Source organism: Dipodomys ordii, unplaced genomic scaffold (genome assembly GCF_000151885.1).
Source record: "Dipodomys ordii isolate 6190 unplaced genomic scaffold, Dord_2.0 Scaffold5, whole genome shotgun sequence".
Classification (NCBI taxonomy): Eukaryota; Metazoa; Chordata; class Mammalia; order Rodentia; family Heteromyidae; genus Dipodomys; species Dipodomys ordii.
The window spans coordinates 6,017,351-6,034,466 of NW_012267221.1; the positions used below are offsets into that span (position 1 = coordinate 6,017,351).

A 17,116-nucleotide genomic window follows, 5' to 3' on the forward strand; every position below is an offset into this window, starting at 1 on the left:
TACAAGCATTTATGTGTAGGTTTTTATGTAAATAGGTTTCCAACTTATAAAAAATGTGACTGCTAGAAGTCATGTAGCATGACCATACTTAGTTTTGTAAGAATCTGCCTGTCTTTTATTACCTCTTCAGTAAATGGTGATGGCAAAATTGATTAAACACCTGTAGAAAACTAAAGTTTGATCCTTATATATCACCCTGCACCAGAATCAACTCTAAATGGACCAAAGACCTCTTAGTCAAAGCAGACGCCCTTAAAATATTACAGGGAGGAATAAGAGAAACCCTAGGTCTCCTTGGCACAGGCTGAAATTTTCTTAATAGAGACCCAGAAACACAACACATCAAAGAAAGGTTGGACAAATAGGATTGCCTTAAGCTGCAGAGCTTCTGCATGGCAAAGGACATAGCTAGCAAGATCAATAGAAAGCCCACGGATTGGCAAAGGATCTTCACTAGCCATACAACAGACAATAAATATATAAATAAAATATATGGTAAATATATATAAATAAAATATAAAACCAAAAAATTAAATCCCCCCAAAATGAATCCTCAAAGAAACAACTGTCCCATTATTAAATGTGCTAGAGGAATCTTTTACAAATATTTTCTCTGTATGTGACTTAGTTTTGTATTCTTTTATCTTTTTACTTGATCTTTATCCTCTTCCTGGAACTTTTTCGTATATTCTCTTATGTTATTTCTTCTGTAACAGAGAAAAAATATTTTGATCAGTTTACCCTAAGATATAAATGTCTCAGCATGTGTTTACCATTTTAAAATAAATCTCAGATGACAGATGTAACTTAAGGAATCACAATAGTAAAATGAAATTATTTTTTGGAAGAGAACTTTTTGTTCAGAATCATTCTCAAATATTGATTTCTACAATGTGCATAGAGATAGCCTGAGTGTGTTTTTTCATAGAATTTCAAATGTTTAAATGCTATTTGCTTGGTACTTGAGAATTAAAGGACAAATAAAAGGAAATATAACTTTATCAGTTGACATTTATCTCGAAGAACATATCTCAAAAATCCCAGTTTTCTAAATATAAAAATAAAGTCAAGAGAAAATTAAGTTACTCTAGTTGGGGAGGTTATATCTTTCAAAGTTTTTTTGTTTGTAATGTAAACTCAAATCAAATTAACTTAGGCAAAAATGAAGAATGCTGGTTGAGTACCTGTGAAGGACAAAGAGTTGGCTATTTCTCAATGGTGTGAACTATTACTCAGCTTTGTCTCTCCCATGTATTAACATTATTTTCAGGCAGAAACTCCCCAAAGGATGGGAAATACAGTTGTTTATAGCCACAAGAATATGTCCTTATAGATCACTATTCAAAGGAGTGATGTCTGAGTCCTCTTTGTGTTTAATAGTAAAATTCCTTGACAAGTATGATTGGATATTTTGTATATTGTCCCCTATTGCTTGAAGATAAAGAACTTTGTTCTTTATCATGTGTTTTCCTCTAGGGTCTGGAAACATGTTCAGTTAAACTTTGCTTGAATGATAAAGATCAAGTTCGTCAGGTAAAAAGGTTTCTGCTGTAGGAAAAGGGTGTGAGGAGCTTTAGACAGCCAAAACAACAGATGTCCAATTTATACATTTCTTATCTTGACTTTGCCTTATTCATTCCTTATCATTGGGGTGTGCTTATCACAAACAGGTTTGTGCTTTGAGCAGCAGAGTGCTTGGGATAACTCACTGGTCATTTTTCTTGCTTAAACTAGAACATGTTTACCAGTTGTGTTTTCAGAAGGTTAGAGGACTCACCAAAGAATGAAGAAAGCATTGGATTTTTATATATTAGTTATTAAGCTTATAATAGAATTATATTTATTCTGTCTTATAAATCATTGTCTAAGAGTAGACAAAGGAGAAAAGCAATGTTCCTTATTTTTAGTATGACTGTGGTAATTCTTGTAAAGTTGTTTTTCTCTGCCTGGTGGTAACCAGGCAACAGGAGTTGCCACAAGAATGAACTGTGATAGCTAAGTATTTATTAAATCATAAAAAAAATCATACTCCCATAACTGCTATTTTCTATGTAATCTAAAATTTAAAATATAAATCTTCGAATGTGAACAAAACTTCAGGAGTAAGTTATATACTTTAATCAGTTTTAAAGTTTTTATTTGGCTATTATTTAGGAATTTTTTATCTTAAATATATACATATATATATATATATATTTTATTGTGAACATACTGTACAGAGGGTTTACAATTACATGGGCAAGATAATGAGTACATTTCTTATCAAGCATTTCAGCCTCCTCCTTTGTTTACCCTATAGTGCCACATTTTTTTCTTTTACCTGACTGGTTTTTGTGCTTTGTTTTCCTGACACAGAGTACCACAAAGCCAAAAATTCTGGGTTGGATACTTTAGCCAAGTGCCAATTCTGTGACTGTAGGAAGGTTATTGAGCCTCTGTGACCCTCAGTTTCACTGTAAAGAGGAAGTAATAGAAGAGAAACTCCATTAGAAAAAAATTGAAGTAATAACAAGAGAAACCTCATAAGACTCTTGGGAAGGGGTAGTGAGGCAATCATGCATACCACTTAGCATATTCATTGCTTCTCCATAAGTATGCAGTTGTTGTTCATTTATATTAGCTGCATTTATACTTATCTATGAAGAGAGGTGGAAAATTTCTGATTTCTGTAGATATTACTGTTAACTCATTGCTTAAAATAATCATTGCCTGGTGTCTGGAGCTGTTTAAGACATTATAGAGTGAACAGTACACATGCAGCACTGGCAGGAACTAGAGGTATGAAGTAAAGAGATAATCTAAATTCGATGCTTCAAAAGCATTGGTGGATAGAAGTAATAATCATTCTGTACTTTGATATATATATACTTATTTTATTTATGATATAAATTTCATAATAAAATTATGTGAAAGTGTTATGAGGTGCTATAGAACCTATTATAGTTTTACTTTCACCTTTTTCTTCAATGTATAAAGATTAATTTGTGCTTTGTACCAAGTAATTATGAAAGAACAAACAAGTCCTTATTTTAGTTTATAACTTTGATAAGTGAAAGAAGATAATATTCCCATTGATTAGTTGGTACACACACAATTCAACATAAACCAGAAAGATAGAAATTTGGTAATTTTTATAGTCTATGTGGTATTTTGTTGCCATTTAACTTTGCATCACACTCAACTAAGCACATTGGTGAGGTCAACAAGATTGCAACATGTGTTGCAAGTACACTGGTTTGTACAGAATACATTTTTTTCAAATATTTCATAGCACATATATTTTGTGCAAATGGAGGTGTAATTTTACATTGTCCTCACCAGCTGCAAGCAGTTAAGTGCCTTATATATGTGATAAATTTGGCAATAACTCTGACATACTGGGAAGTAAAAACACAAAGCAAAACAAAACAAAACCACCATTTAATGTTGAATAATATAATGGATAACTTCAATAACAATTCTACATTGAATTCAAGGACAAGTTACATATCTGGATATTTTAATGAGCCTTGACAAAGCAAAACCTTTTTCTTCTACAACTCAATTATCATGATTCTAAGAGGTTCCAAACTTATTTTTACAGAGATGGTTTTTGTTGGAAAGAACACAAGACACCCAGCAATAAATTAACAAGACAGACTGTACTCTATGAAAACAAAACTTTTGCGTTAAGGAAAACTATCAACAGAGCAAAAAGTGAAGAATGAAAAGGCACCCCTTAGAATGGGAAATGGGGTGAATATCCTGAGAACCCCTAATATTCCACAAATATGCAGAGAACTCCTAAAATTCAACAGAAAAGCTGCATGAATGGCCAGTAAACATGTGAAAAATGCTCAAGGTAACTAATCAATGAATGCAAGTCAGTATCTTGGTGAAATCCCACCTCCTATCTACTTGAATTACAACTGTTCAGGATGTTGAATTACGGAGGTAGGTGGTAAAAATGGCTACATCACAGTATGAGTATACTTAATGCCACTGAACTGTGTACTTAATATGGTGAAAGTGGTATTCTACCACAACAAAAATTTAGAAGGAGGAAAGGAGATGGCTAACATTGAACTTGATTCTAAATTTCTTTCACCCAGTCTTGCTATTATTTCTTTTGTCTGAGACTTATTTTCAAATGAAACTTTCTAGGAAACAATCTGAGAAAATCTAGATTAATAACATTTTCTATTTGGAAAATTTTTCAAATTGGAATATAATGTAAACATACTCTTCTGCTAAATAACAGAATAATTAGACTAGTCTTTATGCACAATTAGTCTGAATTTGTACAGATTTATAATACAGTATAAATTTTTTTCAGGTGGCTTTGTGGAAAGTGATTTTCTTCTGTTGGAGCTATGACATCAAGACATATCAAGTGTGGCATTTACCACAGCTTCTGACATGGCTTTCATCATTGATTTTCTTTCCTCTCTAGTGACTGTGCCTGCAGTTTCCTCATTTCAGATGCACAGAAGAGAAATGCTCTATTTGTCTTTTATGACACTTTGTAGACAATGGTGCTGCCATTGAAGAATGTAATAAATGTAGAGTCTAGGTAGAAGTATGTTTCACATGACAACCAAGTCTTGATCTGAACCTGAAAGCTTTCCACAAAGTAAGTGATGAGATCCTGATCTGCTGTCATGGAGGGCAATTCTCTTCTTTCTATTGTATCCCATGAAGCATCATGTGGTCAACAAGGAATAAAGGTGAGAGATTTGGTCCGATTTCCTTTATGTTTCCATCTGTGTTTCCTTTCCCCCTCTTTCTCTCCCCTCCCTCCCTCCCTCCCTCCCTTCCTGCTTTCCTTCCTTCCTTCCTTCCTTCCTTCCTTCCTTCCTTCCTTCCTTCCTTCCTTCCTTCCTTCCTTCCTTCCTGCTTTTCTCTGTCATTCCTTTCCCTTCTCTCTCATGTCCTTGTGCAAGCTAGGCAAGCACTCTGCCCTTTGTAGATTTCTCAATTTCTTCTCTTTGACAAAATACTCTCACAGATTTGACATACTGATTTAGTCATGCTGTCATATCATTTGAAGAATTGTTGAAAAGATTCTAAATGCTTTGTTGTTCCTACAGATGGCTTTTAGTTTTTTAAATGATAAAAGTTAATACGTTATCTTTGTAAAATATTTGAAGAGACTAAAATTGACTTAAGTAAAAAGTAAAAGTTTCTTTTTCTTGGCTCTGTCTGTCTGTCTGTCTCCCAGTCACATTTTATTTTCTTCTTCTTCTTTTTTTTAATTGTGAAAATACCGTACAAAGGGGTTACAATTACATGGGCAAGATAATGAGTACATTTCTTATCAAGCACTGTTGGCTCCTCCTTTGTTTCCCCTTCCCTTCCCTTCTTTTTTTTAATTTTTATTTTTTATTGTGAACATACTGTACAGAGGGGTTACAATTACATGGACAAGACAATGAGTACATTTCTTATCAAGCATTGCAGCCTCCTCCTTTGTTTACCCTTCACATCCCTTCCCAGCCTCCCTCCACCCCCCAAAGTTGTAAAGTTCGTTTTCGACATGACAACTTGTACTTCTCATTGTTGTAATGGGTCCATAGTTATCCTTAAACAACTTGTTTTTCCCCTTTTCCTCCACAAATTGTACCGACATCAAATATAGTGAAAGCAGAGGTTATACTGTGGGGGAGGGACATACAAAGCAACAAAGAAGTAATCTTATAAATGCATTAGAAACAAATGCATGAAAGAAAAAAAACATTTAAATACATATCTAAGGGTTCATTTTCTTAACATCAAATTATCTGACCTTTTCTGCTTGACTCATACATATACTAGATATTGCAAATAAGGGAAACCATGGGACCTATGTTTCTTTGGGCCTGACTTACTTCACTTAATATAATTTTTTCTAAGTCTTTCCATTTCCTAACAAATGGGGCAATGTCATTCTTTCTGATGGAGGCATAGAATTCCATTGTGTATATATACCACATTTTCTTGATCCATTCATCTACTGAGGGGCATCTGGGTTGGTTCAATATCTTAGCTATGGTAAATAATGCTGCAATAAAGATTGTTGTGCTGGTAGCTTTAGTGTGGTCTTGTTTGTAAACATTTGGGTAAATGTCCAAAAGTGGGATTGCTGGGTCATAGGGGAGCTCTATAAAGCCACAGTAATCAAAATAGCTTGGTACTGGCACAAGAACAGACCTCAGGACCAATGGAAGAGAATTGAAAACCCAGAAATGAATCTACAGACCTTTAGCCATCTAATCTTCGATAAGGGAGCTAAAAAAAATAGAATGAAAGAAAGACAGCCTCTTCAGTAAATGGTGCTGGCAAAATTGGTTAACTACTTGTAGAAAACTAAAACTAGATCCTTATATATCACCCTGCACCAGAATCAACTCCAAATGGATCAAAGACCTCGAAGTCAAAGCAGACACTGTGAAAACATTACAGGATGGAATAGGAGAAACCCTAGGTCTCCTTGGCTCAGGCGAAAATTTTCTTAATAGAGACTCAGAAACACAACAAATCAAAGAAAGATTGGACAAATGGGATTGCATGAAGTTGCAGAGCTTCTACATGGCAAATGACATAGCTAGCAAGATCAATAGAAAGCCCACTGATTGGGAGAAGATCTTCACTAGCCATACAACGGACAAGGGTCTCATATCTAAAATATACTTGGAACTCAAAAAATTAAATCCCCCAACAACAAATCCTCAAAGAAACAACTTTCCAATAAATAAGTGGGCTAAAGACTTAAAGAGAAACTTCTCTGAAGAAGAAAGAAGGATGGCCAATAGACACATGAAGAAATGCTCAACCTCCCTAGCCATAAAAGAAATGCAAATCAAAACAACATTGACATACCACCTCACCCCAGTTAGCATGGCAAAAATCAAGAACTCTAATAACAACAGATGCTGGAGGGGATGTGGACAGAAGGGAGCCCTACTGTATTGTTGGTGGGAGTGTAAACTTGTTCAACCACTTTGGAAAGCAGGAAGGAGATTCCTTCCCTTCCCTTCTAATCTACCCTGCTCCTCTGGCCAAGCCCAGCTTCCCCTCCCCTCCCCCGCCAAAGTTGTAAAGTTCGTTTTTCGACATAAGGACTTGTACATCTCATTGTTGCAATTGATCCTCCTGTATCCCCATTTAAATGATTTGTTTTTTCCCTTTCCCTCCACAAATTATACCAACATCAAATACAATCAAAGCAGGAGTTATTCTGTGGGGGAGGGGCATACAAAGCAACAAAGAAATAATCTTATAAATGTGTTAGAAACAATCGCAAGAAAGAAGAAACATTTGAATACTTATCCCAGTCACATTTTTTTAAGTTCAACTGGATAGTTTGTTTTAATTTTAGCTTTATGTATCTCTGTGCTTATATGTACACATACATACTTAGTTTTAAAAACACAATTACATTCTTTTCCTACTGTATCTTTTTAATTCTGTTGATTATATATTAAGATAATTTTGTTTCACACTATATATAAAAATAACTCTTTTATAAAAGAATTGTATTGATGTATGGATCATTATTAACCAACTGTTAGTTTTCTTTTTTTAATGTTTTTTTTATTGTGAAAATACTGTACAGAGGGGTGACAGTTACATGAGCAAGGTAATGAATACATTTCTTATCAAGCCTTGTTGCCTCCTCCTTTGTTTTTCCCCTACTATCCCTCCCCTCCCACCTCCTTAACTATACTCTGACCCACCTAAATTGTAAAGTTTATTTTTCAACATAGCATCTTGTACATCTCATGGTTGCAATGGGTCTACCTGTATCCCTATTTAAACATTTTCTTTTTTCCCCTCCCCTTCCCAAATTATACCAACATCAAATACAGTGAAAACAAGGCTTATACCATGGGTAAGGGACATACAAAGCAACAAACCAAGCACATGGTACCTTATAAATATGCTAGAAACAATAGCAAGAAAGGAAAAAAAAACACTTATGTACCTATCTTGGGGACGCATCATCTTATCTGACCTTTTCTGCTTGTCTCAGACATATACTACTTATTGGAAATAAGGGAAACCATGGGACCTATGTTTCTTTGGGCCTGGCTTACTTCACTTAATATAATTTTTTCCAAGTCTTGAAAAAAATTATATTAACCAATTGTCAGTCTTCTATTGATTGTTGTTTCCAAGTTTTCCAGGGCTAACTTGTGTGTGTGTGTGTGTGTGTGTGGTCACTTGAGTAACTATCAAAGGGTATATACATCTTAAGTTTGGGAACTTACTGGTCACAGGGTTTTTTTTTTTTAAATCAGTTTGGAGTCCCTCTAACACCATGGGGAGCTCTCACTTTTTTTATATTCTTGCTACAGTTGTATATTATGACTTTATCTTTTATTTTTTACCAATTAAATGAGAAATTATATCTCCTAATGATGAATAAAGATCAGCATTTTTCATATGTTCACTACATATATACATATATATATGCTATATTTCCATTTCATCTTTTTTTATTATTTTTTATTTTTATTTTTTTGGGGGTCCGGTCATGGGGCCTGACTCAGGGCCTGGGTGCTGTCCCTCAGCTCTTCAGCTCAAGGCTAGCATTCTACCACTTGAGCCACAGCGCCACTTCCAGCTTTTTTCTTTTTGCTTATGTGGCGCTGAGGAATCGAACCCAGGGCCTCAGGCATGCAAGGCAAGCATTCTACCACTGAGCCACCTTCCCAGCCCCCTCATCTTTTTTGTTTTTAATATATTGCATGTTTTCTCAAGTTTTCTCACCTTTCCTAAGATACAGATTTTACATTGTTCCACTTTAAACTTATACATAGATTCCTCTTTAGTTAGTTGAAATAGGCCTGATTTCAAATGATATTTAAAATATAATATCCTTTCTTATGTTATGTTCATGTAGCTTTCCAGGCTTATTCTGCCTACCTTTTTTTCTTCCTACACCTTTTTCTTCTATGAGGTGTGTCTTGTACCTCCCTACCTTTCCATGTCTCTTCACACCGATCTCTCAGCCTCCAGTGTCCTTTTCCTATTTTCTGTAAAAGTCTATTCTTTCTTTCCATGTCTAACTGAAAAAGAGGTCTTCTTTCTGGAATTTTCCTTGATCTAATCCTTCTTTCCCATTTGCCTAGTAAAATTAATTTATCCTTTCTTATGCCTCATTTCCTCTTTGCTATTAAAGTGAAGACGGTTTACAATAGTCATTCTCAAGGGAGGACTTCCACTGTGTGGAAAATTGCAAAGATCAACCACTTAAGCAAGTGCCCACAGGGATACTGTTTAGGGGCACCATGCACTGATTATCAATTTGTCTGAGTCTGGAGAGAGAATGTACTATATCACACACTAAGTTATTCAAAGTAAGTTTGTCACATACAGATGGACAACCAGAGACAGAAAAAGTCGTGAATCCATTATGATCTTGTCCCCTAAGGCTTAAAAAAGCTTCCCAGGGGAGACGGAGTCTTAACTAAACATTCTTCACTTTACACCACAGTTGAGGGAGCCCCCCAAAACAGCCTGCCCTAGTCTGTAGACCTCAGGGGCCATGTCACATATCGAGCAAAGCTCTGAAGGATGTATTGCTTAAAGGAGAGATAAGAACAAAGCTTTGGGCTACCCTCTCTACCACAGATGTTACAATCATTCAGAAGGCCATGAACAAGGCCAAGGCTGTTTCAGGTAGTTCCTCCCTTTTCTAAGCCTACTGCATTCCCAGCACATTCTATAGTTATTCTTGAGAACTAAGGGAAAGAAAGAGAAGAGAGTGGGTTGGTCCAAGGACATAGTCAAAATATTCAGCAATTAAAGGTTTCAATCAAATTATCTGGTGAAGCCATCTGGCCCTGGGTTTTCCTTTGTTAGCTAGAAATCTGTGCAGAATTTTTAAAAATTTCTTCATGATTCTGTCTTAGTGATATGTTTATAGTAGTCTTTTTTAACCTTTTTATTAGTGAAATTAGTTGTCATGTGTCCTTTTTCATCTTTAGTTACTTGAGCTGTCTCTTTTTCCCCCCTTTAGTCTAGCTATGGGTGTATGTGTTTTGTTTTCTGATAATATTTTTGGCTGTCTGTATCAAAAATATCTTATGGGGTAGAGATTGCAGAAACTATATATAAATTTGACATCCATATGGCTCAGCACTAAATGATTTTTACTGTGTGAAAATTTTAAGATGGTTGTAAGCCTTAGATATTATAAAAGTTTATTTCTGCAAAAGTTTTCACAAAAGCTAGTTTGTTATAAGTGATTTCTCATGGTATTAATAGAGGAGGAGAGATATATAAGTACATAGTTCATGAAAGATAGATTAAATTGAGCATTTCTATAGGGATATATTTCATAGATTAATGCCAAAATAGCAAAGTGTTCTTTGGTACCAATAAGCATTTTCCATGAGAGGCATTCAGTTCTTTGTGCTTTGAAGCTCATATGGAAATTCATTTCCTTTAGTATTTCTTTCTTAGTAAAGGTCTGTTAGTTTTTGTTAGGAAAATTTCATTTCCTGTGCAATGTTTCTCTTGGTTGTATTTGCATTAGGATATTACCTGTTTGCATTTGGATAGTCTTACTATTTAAAAAATATACATATTCTTGAGGGAAATTAAGTTTATATCCATTAAAATCGAAAGTACTGCTACATAGGGAAGAGTAGTTATGTTCTGAGGATAGAGCTATATGGGATTAAGTAAATTCTCAAGCATCTCTAGAATGAAAAAGTGATCTGTTCAGTAGAGATATTTTCATGTAAAAGTTTCTGCTACCTTTCTGGATAAATTGTCTTGTAAAGACCATATAACCATAGCTTGTCTTTAGATAGATAGTATTCTAGAACTTTATTAAAAACTTTAATCTTCTTCTAAAGCAAAGTGGTCTTGGAATTGGGAAGAGGACATTCACTTTCCAATGCTGGATTGTCCAGGCAATCCTTTATAATTATATTAAGGTTTTTCACTACATCCTAACTATGGTTTTATCAGCATTTTAATTGTGATCATTAAAGTTATTATGAAAACATTAACTTTTGTATAGATTTCAGCTTTTACCTTAAATTTCTTCATTTTATCAAAAAGCAAGTTAAACCCTTTAAAGTGTACTTACAACCAGCTGAGTGCCAGTGGCTCACATTTGTAATCCTAGCTACTCAGGAGGCTGAAATCTGAGGACTGCAGTTCGAAGCCAGTCTGGGCAGGACATTCTGTGAGACTCTTACCTCTAACTAATTACCCCAGAAGCAAAAAAAGAAGCTGTGGCTCAAATGGTACAGTCCTAGCTTTGAACAAAAATGCTCAGGAAGAGCATCCAGGCCTACAACCAGCAAACACACAAAACATATTTACTGACAACCACATAACTCTTAAGAAACAGTTTGAGAGAGAAATTTATTATTCATCCATGATCTGACACCTTGAGTTTCTCCCCTTTCTTTGAGAAACTTTCTCTTTTATTTATTTTCTAAACTAGACATCCACAGCTCATGCCTATAATCCTAGCTACTCAGGAGGTTGAGATCTGAGGATTGTGGTTCAAAAGTAGGCATGGTAAGAAAGTTGATGAGATTTTTATAACCACTAAAAAACTGGAAATGAAGCCATGACTAAAGTGGTAGATCATTAGCCTTGACTGAAAAAAAATGCTCAAGATAGTGCCTAGGCTCAGCATGTAAGCCCCAGGACTGGCACAAAAATAAATTAACTAGCTAAGTAACACAAATAACAATTTTTACTAATGACCCAGAAAGTTTCAAAAGGTCAGTTTTTCTGTAGTAGATTGAAGATAGGAAGCAGAAACATCCCATCCTTCAATCCACATGTTACAACATACAAGAGAAGAGTGGCCTCTCTCCTCTTTTCTTTCCTGGATTTCAAGACAGCCCCTCAGCTGCATAGTCTCATTGGAAATGAAGTCTCCCTAGCTGAGAGCTGGACGATCACTGTCAGGTCTGTCTTCTGTTGCTCTGTTGCTCTGTTGAAGCAGAGCCCAGGACCACCCACAATGGGCAGAAGCCCATCTGGATCAGGTGCCTGTGAGGATGTGTGTGTGTCGTTGTGTGCACAAGAGTCTGATGTCCCTGGAGAATTGATCTTTGATTGTAGTGGTTAGAAAAATGTTGTTTTGGAGGGTGGTAAGCAATGGGGAAATTGTGCTTTTTTAAAAAAATGAAAAGCTCCCTTTAAATTGATTAGGTCTATGTGATACAGGTAGAAATTTGAAATATTCTCAGATGGAGCTAGAGGAGTGATAGAACTGTTGTTGGCTGGATCAGAATAGTTAATATTTTACTTGATAATAGTAATCCAGGTTACCATTAGCAAAATCAGAGTGTTATAGAATTAGTTAGTATGTGTCCTGCAGCAGGTTTAGGCTTGCTTGTAAACTAGGATCTGTTCCCAGATCTTTTTAGGAGATCATGACATTTTGTCAGTCTTGGGGAGAGACTGTAACGGGTTGAGTTAGGGCTGGGTATGCCCACCTGGCCTGGAAGAGTGTTATTTTACCTAAAGCAAAATTTAGAATTGAACAATCTAAGTTTTGAGAAAATGTTGCATATCCTTGTAATTTAGGCCACAGCTCTGTGGATAGAGGTGAAGGCTTTCTCTAAATATTTGAACATCACTGAACAGTTCTTTTCTGGAAAAAAAGAGAACTTTTCTCAAGATAATTCAAGGGTTAAGGACCTGGGCTTAAGTTGTGCTTGGGGATTCTCAGTTTTGGGGCATTATTACTGCATAACTTCAACAGGGGGAAGACTGAAATGGCTGTTCAGTCAGTCAAAAGAAGCATTGTGGTAAGTGTTGATTAAATCCTGAAGGAGAAAAAAGAGGAGAAAGAGAGGGAAGAGGAGGAGGAAGTGGATGAAGAAGAAGAAGAGGAGAAAGAGAAAAAAGAAGAGCAGAAGAAGGAGGAGGAGGAAGAGAAACAGAAGAAGGAAGAGGAGGAGGAGGAGGAAGAAGAGGAAAAGAAGAAGGAGGAGGAGGAGGAAGGGATGGAGGAGGAGAAGGAGAAGGAGGAGAAGAGGAGGAAGAAATGAGAAAGAGGAGAGGGAGGAAGGAAAGGACAGGGAAGGGGGGAATGAAGGAGGAGAAGGGAGAGGGGGAAGAAGCTTAGGAAGATGAGAAGAATCAGATCCTTTGAAATATGCACTTACAAAGCTGGGAGCAGTAGCTCAGCATGTATTCCTAGCTACTCAGGAGGCTGAGATTTGTGGATCATAGTTGAAGGCAGTCAGGTAGGAAAGCCCTGAGACTCTTGCCTCCAATTAACCACCAAAATAGCAGAAGTAGAGCTGTGGCTCACATGGTAGAGTGCTAGTCTTTAGCAAAGAAGCTCAGGGGCAACATCCAGGTCCCAAGTTCAAGTCCCAGGAGTGGCACCAAAAATGCATTTACATTATTAAAAAGTAAAATTGAAACTGAGGTCAAGGGACACAATGCTATGTGAATTTGGATAACTTACCATGTTAGGTATTCTTGAGGATCACTCCTGATAAGGTAGCAGTTGAGCTGAGTACTAAAACATGGAGAATTAACTAGATGAAACATTGAAGTGATAACATTAAAGAAGGAGAAAATCAAATAGTAAGTGGTAGAGCACCAGCCTTGAAAGAGAAAAGGCCAAGCAAGAATTTGGGGCCCTGATTTCTGTTCAAACCCCAGTATTGGCACAAATATATTGATTAGAGAAGACCCAAGTAGCTGGACTAGAGAGTGATCTGGAGGAAGTCAGGCTTTCCTGGAGAGTGTCCTTCTGGTTTCTGCATGAGGAACATGATAGAAGTTGAAACTTCTGTGGAATGGGGCCTCTTCTACACTGACAGTGGGCCTTAGTGTATTTGGATTTCTATATCCAACTATGACAGAAACTTTGTGGACCTTGAAAAAGCAGACAGCATGGTTTAATTTAGCAGCTATAGGCAGGCCACTTCTGAACAAGGATGCATGTATATATAGCTACACTGAGATCATTCTGAATGGCTGTTAAATCACTTCCTTTCATTTATTAATGTGGAAAACATTTCTATTTTATTAAATGTCTTCTATAATATCATTTAAAATTTTTTGCTACAGAATTGCATGGAATTACTATATATAATCAATGTCTTGACAGTGGATATTAGTATACTTCTAAGATTTTATTATTGTGTGCTATTTGTGAGATACAGTTATGTCATTGCAAGTATGCTTAGTATGAGTTGGAGCCAATTATTCTGGGAGCAGGGAGGATTCCCAAGGGTGCATTTCAACTGTTGTTGTAGTGGTAAATGTTCATCACATTTTTTTCTAGCTAGTCTGATTTTCCATCTGCAGTATAAGATGCCTTCCCAAAAGCAAAGAGTTGTGTACTTTTCACTTTCTTTTTTCAACTTGATAATTAAAATTTGGATATCCTTTTAATTAGTGCGTCTAGAAATTTAAAGAATTGAATCTGGAAAAAAATCCTAGAAAGCATCTAATCTAACCATGTCATATTATAAAGCTCATTGGAATTATGTTTTGAGTGGTAGCCAAGATCTCACAGCTAGTGAGCTGCAGACTAGGAATTAGAACAACAGTCCTGCTGGATTTCATCCCAGGACTCTTTCCAACAAAACAAGCTCAGCAGGGGCCTTGTTGTGAGTTTTTAACTGGAAACACCAGGGGCTAAGTCTGGAGTTGAGAGTGGGTTTGTGTTCAAGGAAAGTTGCTGATTAAAGCCTACCACAGCAATTAGTGAATCAAGGTTCCTGGATGTTTCTGCTCTTGAGAATAGTATAATCTCTATAGAAGCTGGTTATCCTACTATGGGGAATTCAGAAGTAACACTGAACTAAAGAAATTTACTTGCAGGTTATCATGCTTCCTGACCACCCCAACTTGAGTGCTATTGAAGACTGGTATGGAGAGTGTTTATAATCATCTCTGGTAGAGTGTGGAACAATGGCCCCTCAGAACATTAGGCAGGCTAAAGTCCAATAAAATATGAGAAGAAGCTTGAGTGGTACCCCAAATACTCCATGATCGTCTGATCTGTAGTGCTGGTTGCTGTTGGAAGGAAGGTTTAATCTCCTTTTGGACCTTTCATCATCTTCAGCAGAGTCACTTCCAACAAATCCAACACCAGGTTGTTAATTCAGCATAACTGACACATAATTGGAAGGGAGAATTATTTCACTGAAGATTGAAATCAGGCAAAAGTTTCAAACTCATAGTGACTCAGTGTCATGAGTACCTATTGCTGGTGGCTCATGTCCATAATCCTAGCTACTTAGGAAGCTAAGATCTGAGGATCGAGGTTCAAAGCCAGCTGGGGCAGGAAAGTCTTATCTCCAAATAACCACCAGAAAACCGGAAGTGGCCCTGTGGTTCAAGTGGTAGAGCACTAGCCTTGAGCTGAAGACCTGAGAGACAGTGCCCAGGCCCAGAGTTCAATCCCCGTGACTGACCAAAAAAAAAAAAAAAGAGCACTTCTTGTCTGCCTACAGAAGAAATCCAAATACTTGGGTTTGGACATCCAAGATTATGATCTGGCTCCAAACTTCCTTTACAGAACTTTACACACACACACACACACACACACACACACACACACACACACACACACATACCCTTCACAAACTTTTGCTTGATCTTACCCACTATTGTTTTGGAAAGCCTGGTTATTCCTACCTCTGTGATTTGTCATTTCCCCTTTTTATGTTACTCCTTCTCCAAACCCATTTATTTACTGACTTGGAATCTAGCCATTATGCCAATCCTATTCACGCCTGCTTGCACTTACCTCTACTGCTCCTGAAGCCACTCAGTATATATGTATAATGTATTGAATTTCTGATACTTAGCTTTCAATGAACATACACATTCCCTGTAACTATGCTATTTTAATAGGAGAACTAGGTCCTATAATGTTGATGGCTTTCTCATCTGTCCAGTTGACTTGGTCAGAGTAGATTTTCCTTTCTTTCCTATGTGTTTTCACTTAGAATGAGCCACAAGACAGAGACCTGTAAGATTTGGCTGTAGCTTTTGCTACACAGGCTGTCATGATGGTTGAGTCTTCCTTCCTGCTCTGTGTTATTGGCTCCGTGCCCAGCTGTTTCACAGATGTGTATGTATTTAGCTTCATGAGGACTAGACCCATGGAGGACATCCCTACCAATAAGGTCAGGAACAAGAGGACCAACAGGCTTCAGTTTACCTTGTATTTGGGAATACAATTTTATTTTACTACCCCACCATATACCTTCGACTGCTCTAGATCCATTTTGCTGTCTGTGCAACATGACAATGGTTGAGTGTTGACCTTCACAAGAGAGGTGGGTGAAAGTGTAGATGGGAGAGTCAGTTTCACATCTGTCTCCCCAAGGATAGGATTTAGGGAAGCAGATGATCTAAGGAGTGGGGAAAAGTGATTATATGTGCATCATCAATCATGGCTTTTTGTAGGACATATGTTAAAAAAAAAGTGCTGGCATTAGTGTGACCTGAGTGTTAAGTTTTCAGACACCTGACAGCAAAGGAGTTATCCATTGGAAACCTGTGCAGGCCTGTCAATAGCCTGTGGTTTCAGTAAAAGGTCCTTCAAGCCCCTGAAAAGTGACCATGGTAACCCTTGCCGTAATTACTTACATGTCAGAAGTGTTCTATATAGAAAAACTGGTGGGAGATGAATAATACATTGCTTAGATATGTTGCCTCCAAAGTTGGTGATTTTTATAGTTCACTCAAAGCAAGGGTTTTCCAGGTGTGCCCCTCTTGGTTTCCCATTCTCCTTCCCTTTCGGAGTGCTTGCTTTTGAGATCCAAATCCAGCATGTTGTGCCAAAACAATGGTCTTGCAAAGGATGCTCAAGCAGCCTCACATTGGGTATGGTCAAATCTCTGCAATTTTTTTTGGCATGGACAAAGTAGCTTTATTACAGAAAGCCAAGATTACATAGACTTAAGAGTTTGCATTGGGGCCCTTCTTTTTGCCAAAGGTGGGCACAAACATCGGTTTGTACTGCATCCCCCTCTTGGCCCAGCCAGTGGTGGTCTTCTTCTTCTCCTTCTCCTTCTTCCCCTTCTTCTCCTTCTTCTCCTTTTCCTTCTTCTTCTTCTTCTTCTTCTTCTTCTTCTTCTTCTTCTTCTTCTTCTTCTTCTTCTTCTTCTCCTTCTCCTTCTTCTTCTTCTTCTTCTTC

The 17,116-nt window shown here is 37.0% G+C and overlaps 1 pseudogene; it reads right to left on the minus strand.

Annotated features, from left to right (window-relative positions):
- LOC105993868 overlaps positions 1-17,116 on the minus strand; it is a 62,405-nt pseudogene that overhangs the window by 44,632 nt on the left and 657 nt on the right.